This window comes from Cupressus sempervirens, chromosome 8 (genome assembly GCF_028749045.1).
Source record: "Cupressus sempervirens isolate cs-2001-9-10 chromosome 8, ASM2874904v1, whole genome shotgun sequence".
Lineage (NCBI taxonomy): Eukaryota > Viridiplantae > Streptophyta > Pinopsida > Cupressales > Cupressaceae > Cupressus > Cupressus sempervirens.
The window spans coordinates 211,968,071-211,985,056 of record NC_143125.1 but is presented as its reverse complement, the minus strand read 5'-3'; positions in this window follow the sequence as shown (position 1 = coordinate 211,985,056).

Below are 16,986 nucleotides of genomic sequence, written 5' to 3'. Positions count from 1 at the left end.
GAGACTCTCAAATCATCTTGTAGCTTCTATTTTCTTTTCTTCTCATTATTTTATTTTTTTAAGACATGTAAAGGCTCATGCACCCATTAATTGATAAAAAACAAGGGTGGAGTCCTACTACACACCTTTTAGAGAGTCAGTTTGTATATAATTAGATTTTTTTATTAGTTTCAAAGCATATGTTTGCATGAAGAGATCTCTCACTCTCAACACAAATTGAGGAGATGATTTCTTATAAATTCAGGGATGTAATATGTATTCTAGGCCATTATTTTAATATAATAATATATGCTATTGGTGCTCTCACTCTAAGTGTAGTTATTCACGTTGGAGTGTGTTAGTTTTGTGAATGTATGTACATGAATTATAATGGAGCTAATGGTTTTATTGCGTTGTTATGATTATGCAATCTTTTAATTCTAGTGTTTGTCACATGTTTACAAATTCTACAAACTTACCAAGTTGGAGAAGAGATCATCTATTGTTCCAACATAGCTTCTTGTCTTGCACGAGAACACTTTTCATGGCCTTGTGATTCGATGAGAAGTGAAACATCTTATAGTTATTATTGAGTTTGAATCGATGATTGCATCGGTGGAATTGAGGAAGTGTTGCTTCTATTTTCATTGGTTACCTATCCAATCTTTTCAAAGATTAAACTTGCAGATCTATTGTTTTTGTGGCTTATTTTCATTAGGAATTTACTTTTCAAGTCATTTTCTTAAATCTCTTGTTACCTTATCTTCATTATTTTCTTTTAGAAACACTTGGTTAAATTACGAATTCATATAGATGAATCAATAACTTTCATCCATCATAAAGAGAAAATCCAAAAAATAGATTCCTTTCATTGTTACTTTTTCAAAAAACAAATTAGACATCTTATTTGAATTGGTAAGGACTACAAAAGGTCTCCATATGAACAAAAACATTTATCTTCAATTGAGCGAATTCTAATAGGTCACAAGATCACCTAGAACCTTGGATTTGATCCCAAATTAGCTTTTCAAGAAAGGAATTTGCAAGGATTCTTTCCATTAAAGCATCGTGCCAAACAATAGCTCAACAGTATGGATCTCTAAAAACCACTTTTTCAAAATGTCTGTTTTAGGAACATACCACACTCATGTACAAACACCAAAATTTTACACAAATAAATGAATTTTTGTAAATCTATTTAAAGGAAGTTACCTAACACACCAAAGATTGATGAAAATATTTTCCCTTAATTTTTAATTGAATAATTATATTATTAATAATTTTTAATTGGCTATAAAGGTAAATTTTAAAAACTCTCATGTATGGACACTATAATTTGATCAAAATTTCACTATTTTAAAAATTTCTATTCTTTTACCTTCAAAAGAATTGTATGTAGATTTATGACATATAAATTAATTTAAGAATTATTAAAGTTTTAGTGAACCCTGCTATTTAACATTTAGGTACCACCTTTGATTACAAAATAATGAAAAAATAGTAAATAAAATCACAACACTATAAAATTTATATTTATGATATCAAGATAGTGAGAACTCTAATGGGTTTTGTTTCGTAAAAAAAATTGATCAGGATGACCTTCTAAAAATTATGGCAAGGCTTGAATTTTTCATCCTAAATCTTGAGAGGTAAAGGTATAGGCTTGGTCTCACCAATCCTATCTTGAACCAAAGTTCGAGGTAGGAGAAAATAATCCCACCCCATGTTGTAAGAAGCAGGCACCTATTTTGAATAAGTATTTCCAATGTTTAAAATGCATTCTAAATCCCCAAAAACTAAAAAGATTTAAATTTCTTAGAAATTGGCACTCATTTTTAAAAATTTCAATTTTTTCAAAATCAAGCACCGTTTTTTTGAAAAAAAAAAACAGTTGCCCAATTTTTTTAAAATGAGAACCTAATTTTTAAAAAAATGGGTGCCTATTTTTTGAAATTCAAATCGGGCATCCATGCCTAATATGGGTGCCCTTTTTTAAAAAAATGGGTGTCTATTTTTTGAAATTCAAATTGGGCATCCATGCCTAACATGGGCGCCCTTTTAAAAAAAAATTGGTGCCTATTTATAGAAGAGTATGATATCAATCTGTGGACTTTTGCATAATTGAGATGCATCTTTGTGCATTTACCCTTTAAGAAAACATCCAAAAAATAGAATCTTTATTTTTTATATGTTGATTTCTCATAGATTCATTCTTTTTAGGCCTACTTCGATGGGGCAAAAAGTTATCCATTGAAATGGATAAATTATCTCCATTTTAACACCAAATTAAGGCATATTATACTAGATGAAGAAGATTCAATTATCAAGCTCCTTTGACTTTTGGGAAACATGTATTCAAATTATATAGTTTTACTTTCTTTTTAAATTGAAACAAGTTACTGCCAAACCATAATGAAATTAGACATTTACCTTGTCAATTTGTGAGAAACTTCATTTTTCTTTCTTTTTAAATTGAAGCCATGAGTAAATCCTTTAACTGGGTGGCATTCTAATGGGATAATCTAAAGTCCTCTAACAAGGCTCACTCCTAATAGGGTGATTGAAATCCTTTAATTAAGGTCACATTTAATAGTGTGTAGTGTAACTCTTAACAAGTTTGGCTCCTCATAGAGCTCACTTCAGAAGGGTGAAAATTGGTAGCATGTTACTGGTGGCTTTTCCTAGATTGGGTTTCCATGTTAAATCCTTGTGTAACATTGTGTGAATGAGTTTGTGATGTTTAATGTTTACATTTCTACAAAGTTTTTTTGACCTAGGAAAGTAACCTACAAAGTTTTAAAGATATCAGATGAGATAATCAATGCATGGACATATATGTTTGGTGAGTACTGAAAAGTTTTATTTGTACATTTGGACTTTGGATAAATGATTCACCCTTCTCTCATTTGTTTGAAATCATTCCAAAAATTAGTAACAAAGCTATTGGAGCTTGTGAGAAAGTAGTTTGAAGGTACTTGAAGCTAAAGATCAAGATGTAAAGAAAGGAAATACCCAAGCTAAACAAGGAAAACTTTTCTACATGGAAAAGTTTGATGAAGCCGCATCTAGGAGAAATTGGAGATTTTGCAATGTCGATTATTTCCACTATATTTTTAGAAGTGATTGGAGCCCTTACTACATAGCAACTGAAAGAAAAGAAAGAACACAATCAAGAAATGTTATAGATTGCATCTTCCCTAAGCTATTAAGAGTTTGATGACATAATAGAATGCAATTTTGCTAAACAAATGTGGGATTCCCTAAAGAAGATCTATCAAGGAGATAAGAATGTGCTAAAAGCCAAGGTAGAAAGTCTAAGAGGAAAATTTGATGATATGTGAATGCGAGAAGGTGAAACTATAGTTCAATATTGATGCAAGAGCATCTGGGTTTTGCTTGATGACTACTTTGGATTTCATGGGAGGAGGCTCGTTAGTTGCTTTGGTGGGTGCTTGGACTAGTACTTTGTTGAAAAAGGAATTTGGTTGCTCGGCATGGTCTTTTGCTACTCGGTATGGTCTGGAAATTTGATGCCTATTGTAAGTCGTGTAACTAATTTTCTATATAGATTTAGCAAATTAAAATGTTAATGATGGAAGAGGGCCTAGATTTATAACTATGGTTTAAATCTCAAGTTCTAATTCATTCAGAGCTAGGAGATATCACATATTTACTAAGACATCAATTTTGGGAATTTAATTTTTGTAGGAGGCCAACTTTGGAATTTAATTGTTGTATTTATATTTAATTTTTGTTTTGGGCCAACCTGTGGCTTAGATTAGTATAATTAGGGGTTATGGGGAAGTCTTTAGGATGATTGATCCATGAAGGAGAGGTAGAGGAGCTTGGAAGAGCTAATTTTGAGAAGGGCTAGTAGCTGTGGCTTGGAAAACAAGGAGATTGCTTGGTGGGCTTCCAAGCACAAGTTGAGATTTTCCTTGGAGGTTTCTACTAGAGTGTGGATCTAGACTAGCTAGGTTTTGGTATTGGATCTTGAGGGATCTTTTAGAACTATTACTTGCTTTGTATTTGGCCATAACTGAGAAGGCCTTACAGCCCAACACATTGCATGTAATCAGTTATATTTTATGAATATATTATTGTGATTTGGTATCAGATCTTGCATTGTTTCTTCTTGTTATTGTGTTTTTGTTGCATGGTTGTATAGTAGGGGGCTAGGAAATCTCCTTTGGGGATTCTTTTTCCTTGCACACCATCAGTGGTATCAGAGTAGGAGTTCTTGAGTGTGCGGACAGATCGTCGAACATGAGGCAGTTTGCACCAGGACCTTGAGTTGGATGAAGTTTGTCAAGAAGTTCTTGATTGTGTAGATAGATCACCGATTGTGAGGTAGTTTGCACTAGGTTCTTGTGTTGCACTAGATTTTTCTTCTAAAGACTTTAGTATGGAGAAGAAAAAGAAGAAGATGACTTTTGTGATTGGATGGATTCTAAGGATTCCTAGAATTGAGAGATTTAGAGGGAGAATGCAAGAAGAAATATTTTTGGATTTGCAGAAGCAAGTGAATGAGTTAGAAGTAGAGTTGTGAAAGAGAGGAGTTCTTCATCAGAAAATTTATGTTGAGGATTGTGCAAATGTGAAAAAGAAAGATGATCCAGTGGAAGAGAAAGAGGATGCTGAGAAAATTATTTGCACACCTAAAGAAGATGAAAGAGAAGAGGAAGAGCATGCAGATAACCATATTGGTGCACTGAAAGTAGATCAAGATGATTTGAACATTGTAGCAATGGTGGAGAAGTATAGTTCCTTAGTTGGAGATCAAGCAAGTGGAGTGGTTACATGCATTGTTGACAACATGAAAGAGGCAAGCAAAGATGAGGATGTCAAATAGGTAAATTCTTATGAATCATGGGATGTTATCTTTGATATGAGTTTAAAAGATATTGATGATGGTTTGCATGAGAATCTTTTTGTGATGTACGGTACGCAAAGGAAGATTGGTATGGTGTTGCTGGGTTTATTATAGATGTGATTAATTCATAAAGATTGAATGAGGATGAGATTTATACTTGGATAGAGTTCATTGTAGAGGAAAATTTATAACAACAAACACTTATTCCAGCCAAGTGTTAGAAAAGAAGAAAGAAGGAAATATATTGGCACCGGATACTTGTTCTAGCTATGTGTTGTAGGAAGAGAAAAAAATATGTCAACAATGGCTACTTCATTTTTTGAACCCATACTCACAAAATTTTTCCTACCATGGGAGTCAGATGTAGGAGCATCATGCATCAGAAAAAACAAAAAATGTGTGGAAGATTTGCATGTTGGTTTTCTTGTCCCTGTTGAGGTGGAAGCCTTTGGTGAAGATGAAGTTGGTTGTTGGTCTTTCCTTGAGCATCAAAGTGTGGGACACACTTTTATATTTACTTGGGGAGTTTGATGTAGGAGAATCTAATTTTTTCTCAATGACTACTTTGGAGTTCATGGGAGGAGGCTCGATAGTTTCTTTGGTGGGTGCTTGGACTGGTATTCGGTTGAAAAAGGAATTTGGTTGCTCGGCATGGTCTGAAATTTTTTTTCCTGTTTCAAGTCGTGTAACTAATCTTCTATAAAAAGTTAGAGGATAAAAATTTCAAGTATGGAAGAAGGCCTAGATTTCTAAGTACGGTTCAAAGCTTGAGTTGTAATTCATTCTGAGCTAGGAGTTATCGCAATTTTACTAAGACATCAATTTTGGGAATTTAATTGTTGTAGGAGGCCGACTTTGGCATTTAATTGTTGTATTTATATTTGATTTGTGTTCTAGGCCGGCCTGTGGCTTAGATTGGTATAAGCAGGGGTTATGGGGAAGTCTTTAGGATGATTGATCCATGAAGGAGAGGTAGAGGAGCTTGGAAGAGAGAATTTTGAGAAGGGCTAGTAGCTGCAGCTTGGAAAACATGGAGATTGCTTGGTGGGCTTGCAAGCACAAGTTTAGATCTTCCTTGGAGGTTTCTACCAGATTGTGGATGTGGACTAGCTAGGGTTTGGGATTGGATCTTGAGGTATCTTGCAAAATTATTACTTACTTTGTATTTGGTCGTAATCGAGAATGCCTTACAGCCTGACACATTGCATGTAATCAATTATATTCTATGAATATATTATTGTGATTTGGTATCAGATCTTGCATTGTTTCTTCTTGTTTTTTTGTTTCCGCTGCGTGTTTGTATAGTAGGGGGCTAGGACATCTCCTTTGGGGATTCTTCTGCCTTTTACTCCAACAAATATTGTGCAAGTTTCAAAGATGTTGTAAATACCATTAGAGGATCAAATGGAAAGATTGAAGATGAGACTGTGATCAACAAAGTGTTCAGAACACTTCTGTCTATCTATGCTATAAGAGTCTCTACTATACAAGAAATGAGATGTACTCCTGGCAATGATCTGACCCTTGAAGGACTAGTTGGTAGACTCACTTCTTTTGAACTTTTAAATGTTGATAATTTCAAAATTGAGAATAATGACTTTTCTTTCAAAGATAAAATGACACTCAAAGAGCCTAAAGATAAGAGTAAGAAAAAGGTCAAACATGTTGCTAGTGATAGTGATACAGATGATGAAGATGTAGATGAACTTGAAGCATTATTGGCTAGGACATTTCACAGAGGCAAATGAAAATACAAAGGTAAGTTACACATCATATGTTTTAATTTTAATGAAGTTGGGCATATTGTAACAAGATGTATTGAGAAGTCAAACAACAAAAATGGAGACAAATATAGAGGTAAAAGAGATGGGAGTTGAAAATACTACAAAGACAAAGGAAAGAAGGTTTGCTAAATTTTTGAAGAAGAATCCAGTGAAGAATCAGATGACCATGATGGTGAAGTTATTTATGTTATTATGAAAGATGATTCTAATGAAGATGAGGCAACTACATTAGCATCTTATGTGAACAAAAGTGATAGATGGATAATTGATAGTGGATGTTCTCATCACATGACTAGTGATAAAAGTAAGTTCAAGGCCCTTGAGCATTATAATGGAAATAGCATTAGATTTGGTAATGATGAACCCTATCTGATAAATAGTAAAGTATTAATAAGATTGATAGACAAGATCATGTGTGACAATGCTTACTATGTGGAAGAGTTTAACTATAATCTGTTGAGTCTGTCACAATTGAATAGTTTAGGATGCAAAGTTGAATTTGAACACAAGAACGCTAAGATATATGATGTTGATGGTGAACACATTGGAAGCAGTGATTAGACAAGAGGTAATCTATTTAACCTTGACATTACTAAAGAAACCTATTTTGTGTATAAATTGATGATGTGTGGTTATGGTACAAAAGGTTATTTCATGTAAATCTTAATAACTTGGTTAGTATCAACAAGATGAAAAGAGTTATAGGTTTGCCAAACCCAAAGAAACTAGATAATGTGATTTGCCAAAAATGTTTGTTAGGAAAGATGAAAAAGTCTAGTTTTAAGAGTAAGACTCATACTTCAAATGAAATCTTAGAATTAGTTCATACTAATTTATGTGGACTAATTGATGTCAAAATTTACAAAGGTGACATTTACTTCAATATTCTCTTTTATGTTGATTATTCTATAATTATGGCAATGATGTTTTTGAGAGAAAAATGTGATGCTTTTCAAATGTTTAAGTGGTATCTAGCAATATTTGAAAAGGATACTAGTAAAAGTTTAAAGTGTCTAAGATATAACAGAGGTGGAAAGCTTACATGAAATGAATTCAACAATTTCTGCAATGATAGAGGAATCAAGAGACAAACTTCTACATAGAGGACCCCTCTACAAAATAGGATAACTAAAAGAAGAAATAGATTTCTGATGGACTATGCAAGGACACTGATGACAGAGAAGAATGTTGCTTTGAAATATCTAAGAGAACCTACCAGTACAACTATCTATATATTGAACCAAGTATAAGTGAAGAAAGGTACATATATCACACCTTTTAAATTTTGGTATGGATACTCACCCAATGTGAAATACTTTAAGGCATTTGGAAGTATTACATTCTAAAGGACAACGAAAAAGCTAAACTTGATGCTTGTTGATTAACAATTTGTTCTCCTACTATATTTTATAACCTAAATCTTATTAATGTACAATATATGGAGAAACAAAAGGATGTCACCAAAAAATGGGTTAGTGTATGTGTTCTATTAGTTCCCTTTGAATTACATGGTATAGCTCCCTTAGGACTTGAAATGATGTCCAATGAATATGTCTTTCTTAGATCAAAATTTTATGATAGAATAAGCTTTTAACCTAAGAGAAAAAGAGGCTAACCAAATTTCTTGTAGACACAAACAACTTAGGCAAAATGGAATTAGATAACTCACAACCCACAACAGAATGTTTGTAATGAATTATCTTGTAATTCTTCTATCTAGCTTCTAACTACACTTTTTCTCTACTTATGCAATCGTGATTTTTAACCCTAAAAAAAAAAAAATAATAAGAGTGAGAGAAGACACATAATCATATATTGATAGTAAATGGAATTACTTATACTGCTAACACCATGATGGAAAGGAATTCAAAATGAGATAACAGAACCATACACAATTTTCTTTCAACCCTTCACGAATCAACTACTTTAAAACTAAGTGGAACAACACAACCTTAAAAAAAAATACAGGTAGATCAAACTACAAGACTAATTACCCATCAATTTTTCCAACCTCTTCATTATCAAAAAAAATTACATTTATAATTTTCTATCATTGCTCAGTTTTGGTAGTGGAATAGTCACACAATCAAAAGAAAATATGAATAAAACATAAAAATATCTATTTTGCAACATGGGATTGACCTGTGGCATCTTCCCCAGTGAGGATCCTGATCTTGTGGCACTTCTGAGAACACTTGGCAACCGTTGATCTTTAGGAAGCTTCATAAACCCTATGAAAATCTTCATTTCCTTCATATTCTATTGTCAGTGCCATATTAATTTAATTCATATCTCAATGGTCATAGTAGGTTTAAATCTCCTCTATCTATCTCCTATCAATGATCATAATTTAAGCATGGAAACCCTTTTATCTCAATCCTTATCACTTCTTTGCAACTGTCATTCATATGATACTTTTGACCCATGTGATGATATGATGATTGACCCTCACTAATTTTCTATCTTAACTCATGGTTGACTTTAAATCCATGTGAAGGTGTAGTAGCCTTAGATATTAACTATTATGTAATCTTCATAGTTTCATAACCTTAACTCTAGGTTACCTTTAACCACCTACAAAACTAGAAAATACATACTTTCTCTCCTTCGCAACCCTAACATCAGATTACTCTTAACCACTTACAATGATGAAATCTTTAGCTTTCACTGTTGTCTCTCCTTAACTCTAATTTTTTAGAATATATAGCTGACTGATATAACTGAGTAGGGAGGGGGGGGGAGGTGTAAATTAGTTATACAAATAATATCACCAATGACAACTTTAAACAATCTTAACCATATGAGTAATGTAAATTGAAACCACAACAAGATACTCATACACAAAAACACAAGATATGTTAACTAGGGAAACCTTTGAGTAGAGGGAAAGCCTCGGTGGGGATGATACCTACAAGATGATGTACTAATATAAATATTCCTTGTTAGAGGATAGAACTTGTTAGGAGTTGTGGAAGATAGTTGGACTTACTACCCAAACAAATTCAAAAGCAAGACCAATGAACCCACTATCCAAATGATCTTTGTATTATTCCTTGTAGAATAAAAGAACTTAATTGTACTTCTTTTCTCTATATCTATCTTCTCAATCAAACTTCTTCTCCTAACCTTGCAACTAGATCATGAACTGCACATCCAATAATCCCTTGGATGACTTACACACACTGAATCAATACTCTACTCCTTTTTGCAATTCACACTTCAACAATAATCTCAATGCTTTAACTCCCATTACAATCAAGGAAAACATCTTTCCTTTATACCATATCTTCATAATAATTCTATGAGTCAGCCTTAAGGCTTTCCCAATTAATTAAAATAAGATATATAGTTAATTATAATTCTAATACCACTGTCAGCTCATAGTATGTACAAAAATTTACACATGTGACTGTAGGTCTTGTGCACTTGTTGATGTCATAACTTGACTTTCCTTTGTCACTGGCTAACTACACATCACTTCATTTTATCTTGGTTAAAATATATAATGCAAACATCAAAAACTACTAAATAGATACTCTATTTCTATGCTTCTTATAGTAAATCAAACACACCTACCGTATATCTTCAAATCAGACTTTTCCTCTTAACGACATGATCAAGACACTCTTAAGAACATTTCCATAACGATGCATCACCTAACCCTTTCTCAGTTAGTAAACAACATAAGATCTATGACTGCTAATCTTCAGTCTCTATAGAACCACTGCTATGTTGACATCAATGAAAAACACAATCATGAATGCAAGATAGCAGTACTCTCCACTTCTTAGGATACTCCCCTAATGTAGTATCATCAACATTCATGCTAAAAATCTCCCCCTTTGATATTGATGGCAACATTGATGAAAAAATATCTAAGTGCCAAGAATACCAAGTAAACTTCTGTTGTGGCATATTCCTGCATCTTTACATGATATCTCTCCCCTATTTCTTAGGAGTACTTCTCATGCACACTCTCCTCTATGCCTTAGGAGACATTTTTCATGCCTATATCTCCCCCATTGACATCAACATCAAAGGTGTCAATCATAATCCCAATGGATAAATACCAATTGCTAATCAACTACTCAAATCATAAACTAGCTCAAGTGTCCAAAGACAGTATTCAATACCATATGCCAAATACCAAGACTCGTCAATGACTTAGTAGATACCATATACTCCCTCATTTAGGAAGCATCATCATACAATCCTATCAAATAATAGTGCTCTGCGCCATTGGACTTATGTGCTCTCTGCATCTCCTACTCAGGAGTAGGCAAGGAAATAACCCCAAGTATACCTCTTAGGTACTCAAATGTATCTTTAGGAAAAGGCTTCAATCTGCAATATGATCTCCTTTTATGTTTCTTTTTCTCTTAGTGCATGATACTTAATTGATATATTCTTTGTCTTAGAATGCAATACATGATTCTTAGACACACTCATTATACTTGTGTATCATAGTAATTGATAATAGGTTCTTCAATCTCAATTTTGATAGCCTTCAACATTTGCTTCATTTGCATAACTTGATTATAGTTATTTTCTACTACAACATACTCTGCCTTAGCTGTACTTTTTGAAATACAATATTTCTTCTTGCTTAACCAAGAAACCAATCTTCCTCTAAGAAAGAATGCTCCACCACTAGTGCTCTTTCTATCATTCATACTGCCTACCCAATTAGCATCAGTATATGTGCAAAGTGTGAAATAATTTGATCTGTCATACCGATTTCCATAGTCAGATGTCCCTTTCAGATATCTGAATATTTTTTTTACTACTACAAAATTATATTATTTAGGATCAGCTTGAAATCTAGCTACTATCCCAACTGCATTCTCTATATCTGGTCTTGTGTGAGTTAGATACTACAAACCTCCAATCATTGATCTATACTTCTTCTATTCTACTATAGGTGTCTCATCTTTACTAGATAAATTAGGACTAGTTATCATGAGTGTACCAACACGTTTTACAACTTTCCAAACCAAACCTTGTAAACAAATCCTTTAGGTAGTTATTTTGTGAGATGAATATACCATCATTAAATCCTAATAAAAACTTCATTTCTCCTATCATTTTCATTTCAAATTCATTCTTCATATCTTTAGAAAATATGTCACTAGCTTCATCATTGCCTCTAAAAATGATGTCATCATTTGTCACTAGCTTTCCCAAGTAATTGTCCAACCTCACATGCTAGGTTCTTGATGCTTGCTTTAGACCATAAAGGGCTTTCTTTAATCTGCATACCATGTCTTTTTCTTGTAATAAAGGAAAAGATTTATGCTGCTCAATATAGACTTCTTCTTCTACTTCTCCATTTAGAAATGAAAACTTGACATCCATCTGATAAACCTTGAATATCTTGTTTGCTGCATAAGCTAGGAACATCCTTACTACTTCTATTCTTGCTATAGGTGCATATGTTTCCTCATAATCAATGCCTTCTTTTTGTGAATAACTTTTACAAACAAGTCTATCCTTATTTCTCATAACTTCTCATTACTTGTTGATCTTATTTCTAAAAACCCATTTAGTTCCTATCACATTCTATCCTTTGGTCTAGCAACCAATTCCCATGTATCATTCTTTATTATCTGATCCAATTCTTCCTTCATAACTTGGATCCAATGATTATCCTTGACTGCTTCATCTGCACACTTTGGTTCAACTTGAGATATCAAATATATCTCCTCATTTTCTTTGTTCCTTGTCATTACTCCTTTGTCCTTACTTCAAATTATCTACTCAAGAGGGTGATTCCTTGATAGGTTTTTGTTAGTAGTGGAAGTTGACATCTCAACTCTTATCTCTTCTCTAGGTTCAAATCTCTGCTCTTCTCCTTGTTCAATAATTTGCACATCATTTTGCAAGTCATTGTTAGTCTTAAGGAAAACTTCAACATTTTATCTAACAGCTCTAGAGTTATCCCATTCTTCATTTGATTTATAATCTCTCATCTTTTCTTTGGTTACAAACTTCTCATCAATCCTTATATCTGTGCACTCAACTATTGTCTTAGTTCTATAGTTAAAGCATTTGTAAGCCTTACTTTTCAAAGAGTAGCCAAGAAACATACCTCCATCACTTCTTGGATCAAACTTACCAATCTCATCATGTCTCTTAATATAACACTTGCTCCCAAATATTCTAAAATGTTTAACTAATGGTGAATGTCCAAACCATACTTCATAGGGTCTCTTATCCATATCTTTTTGATCTGTACTCTATTTAGAGTATACACTATTGTATTCACTACTTCTCTCTAGAATGTCTTAGAAACATCATTCTATAATAACATCACTCTAGTTGCTTGTGCTATAGATTTATTTCTTCTGTCAGCAATCCCATTTGGTTCAGGTGTTCTAGGCACTAATAGTTGTCTTTTGATTCCATTTTCTTCATAGAATATTGTAAATTCCCTAGAGGTAAATTATCCTCTTCTATTAGATCTTGAACATTTAATCTTAACACCAGATTCATTCTCAACTCTATTCTTAAATATCTTTAACTTCTCAAAATCTTTGGATTCCTATTGTCACTTAGGTTTGCACCCTTGTCCAAGGCCTATGCGCGAGGACAACCTAGTGAAACATGGAAACAACCTCCAAGCTGTGGGACTTGAACTGCGAGGTTGAGTCTCCGGAGAAGGCCGGCTTCCTCTTACTGTCAGGGCGCACCTATCTATTCTCAGAAGAAAAAGGGAGAAAGAGAGCACTAAAGAAAATCTACCTAGTCTAATCCAAGGCGGTGATGCACCAAAACAGAGTGTTCAGACTCATTCCTGCCCATATATGCACTACAGAACTAGGGTAACATCCAAAAGTCATACACGTCCAGACTTACATCGATCAATAATCACATACAGATTAGGAAACCAACTGAATGACACCAGGAAAAGAAGATTTCACTTGTATATTATTCAATAGGCCAAAGATTGATACAAAATGTTAACCACTAATCTCAATAATGCATCAATGAGAGGAAAAATGAAGCACATACACATTGACTACTGAAAAGAATGACATAGGATGCTATGTAGCTCAAAGACACAGGGATTCTACACTGCAAGTCTGCAAGCAGTAGTAGAGAAAATTAGGAAGAGTCCACTGTGAACAAATCACAAAATTTCCTTTATAGATCAGGCATAACTTGAAGATTTCTTACATTTACTTCCTACCTACTAGCATTGAACCCCAAAATATCCGATCAAAGATCACACTCGAGCATGATTCTGAAGTACCAAATCAAATATTTGACTGAAAGAACACCTCGAGTAGATAGAGCAACGCCAATGAATGATACTGACACAGTAGATGGATTGACTGGGATGGTGGAGTGTTTCCTTATGCCTGGCATTCATTCCTGGTAGGTCAAAAATGATCGCGAAGATCAAATTGCAAGATAACATCGATCATCTTCATTTTTTGATTCATGAATTAGCCTACTCAAAAGGTCAACCAAGCTCCTTATGCGTCAATTAGGCCACACGGGCCAACTATATTTCTTTATTTTGCCACCTGAGGAAGTCCTCCCATGGTTGACCTTTTGTCATTGAACTACTACACCACCCCTCAGACGGTTATCACTAACTGCGACGGTTATATTATCTGCCAGCCGACCATCAATCTTGACCGGGCCAATAGGACACGTGTCATCCAGGCGCGTTGTCACTAACACTATCTCTCGAGCAGTTCTTCATAGCACAATGGCACCCAACACAGATCTATCTCCATCTGATGACCAGAATCACCTCGTACTGCCCTGCGTTGTTCCTATTTTGGGCCCATCACATTTGGCGCCACCTTGGCAACCGATCTTTGTCTGAATGACATATGACAATAGCTCAGTGATCCATCCTGGCGAGACTTGACCCCACTGACATGTGGCAATAGGGCGCCATGTCGCTATACTAAAAATCTTACAGCTTCACCAAGGCGACATGGTGCTGTCGTTGATCTATTCTAATTTGATGGTCGCAAAACCTGACCTCCCACGACCCTCCTTCTTTTATGATTCGCTAGGCCCGTCAAAATGTGGTGTTAGCTTATTGGTCTGTCGGTCACCCTGAATTCGATCACATTCGGCGGCATGGAATGCGGTCCCACCAGGACACGTGGCGCAAGGGTGCCAAGTCACCGATGTTATCTACCGACCTTTTCTCGATAGCGAGACAACACCAATCATAGATCTCCATGGATCCGACGATCGTGAAGACTCGCCATTCCTCCCAAAACTACTAGGCCTGTTGAATGCGTGTCATCATTTGATTTGTTCTACTGATGCCAATTGGTAAGACCTGACTCCTGCCGACACGTGGCAGATGGTTGCTATGTCGCCATGTTAAAACCCATGCATCTCTGCCATAGCGAGATGGTGCCATTCGTTGATCTGAATCGATCTGATGGTGTGCAAGGAAGATCATTCCCCTCAGTGTATCGATGAATAAGAACTGGCCACGTATCAATGGTTATACTAGTCCTCACTGACATCCCTAGACCCACGGGGATGCGTGTCCTTCATGCATATTGTCATAAACATAAGACTCGCACAGCTCTTCGATAGCGCGATTGCACCTGCCGTCGATCGGCCCTGATCTAATGGTGGAGATCTTACCTTTCCATGTACTAGTGATGCTGACTGAACTCTGACTTGGGGGATGTGGTCGCTCTTTATTGGCCCAATGAAACACCTGCTGGCAACCCAAGATAGCATGCTCTGAGATTTACACGTGTTTTCATCTGATTCATTATCTTGACGTCGGTTGGTGAGACTTGATCCCACTGACACGTGGCAGATGGCCGCTATGTCGGCATAATAAAATCCATGCATCTTCACCATAGCGAGATGGCACCATCCGTTGATGCAATCCAATCTGACGGTAGAGATCACAGACCCTGACTGTGTGAGCCGTGTTGACAAAAATTTTTGCCTGGTTACACGTGGTTCCTTTTGATTTGCCATCCAGAACATTTGATCACGTCGGTCATTGAAACTTGTTGCCGTGACCATTTTCATCAGGCGCTATGTCGCTATGGAGATTTTTTGGTTGATATGCGATAGCGACATAGCGGACAAGGCATCGTGGAACTTTTCTAACCCACCGAATGCTGGACCCCCCTCTGCAACGTGTCCTCAGGGTGTCATCGTGCTATCATAAATATCGTGCATTTTCTTTATAGCATGATGAAACCAACCATCGGTCTACTCAGATCTGACGGCCAGAAAACTCATGGGTCGTAGCATTAAAATATCAACTCTGAGACTAACCATTGAATGAGCCGTGCGTTCAAATTTAAATCCTTGACGGTAAAACCAGAGGTAATACTTTTGGCAACTCGCAGGGGGCATGAGCCTGCTCAATGCATGACCAGTGCTTGAGAATGATCCATTGGGCCATGGAGTTGGAAAAGAGAGCCTAGAAGGTACGAAACTGAGAGCTGCAAGAAACCCTAACCCTTAAAGAGGAAATCAAAACATTAAAAAACCCTTGGACTCTGGCTCTATCCTTGCGACTTGGAAACAAGAAATAGGACCTCCTCAGCAACCTGAGACTTGTCAAAACTTTGAAAATTGGCGACTCAAAAAGTGAGCCATGTGCACGCGCACTTATTGTAGTATAGGAACAATAGCAAGTGACTAACTTAGCTATGTACATGGATTCACAACCCTTAGAAACAAGGCTTCAAATGGATCCCATTGACTGGAATGGGCAAAACTTCACCATTTGGCCTGCTTAGCTAGAACGCATTGGCCTGTTTGCAACCGGAGATCAGATAAGGGCCACTCCATAGTGGATCAAATTTGGAGTGCCTTCCTGGTTTTGCTCTGTCTGAGTCCCATTTGAGAACTAAATCTCCTTCTCTGAAGATTCTGGCCCTTGCCTTCTTATCAAAACTCTTCTTCATCTGCTGCTGGTGTATCTCCAGGGTTTGCATAGCTTTGTTTCTCTTTTCTTCCAGTTCAATAAATTCTACCATTCTCACTGACATGGGACTATTTTCAACCAATTCCAGTTGATGAGCCAACTCCAAGGATGGGAATTCCAATGAGATGGGAAGTCTAGCCTCCCTACCATATACCAGCACAAAGGGTGAATTCCCAATAGATCTCTTGGGTGTTATCCTATCAGCCCACAGAGCAGTCCTTAATTTTTTATGCCAGACCCTCTGATTTTCTTCTATCATTCTCCTTATGATTCTAATCAGATTTTTGTTGGAAGATTCAGCTAAACCATTGCCCTGCGGGTAGTAATTCGATGATGCGCTCAAATAGATATTGTGACTCATTGCCCATGCACAAATCTGGGTTCCAACAAAATATTTGGCATTATCTGAGATG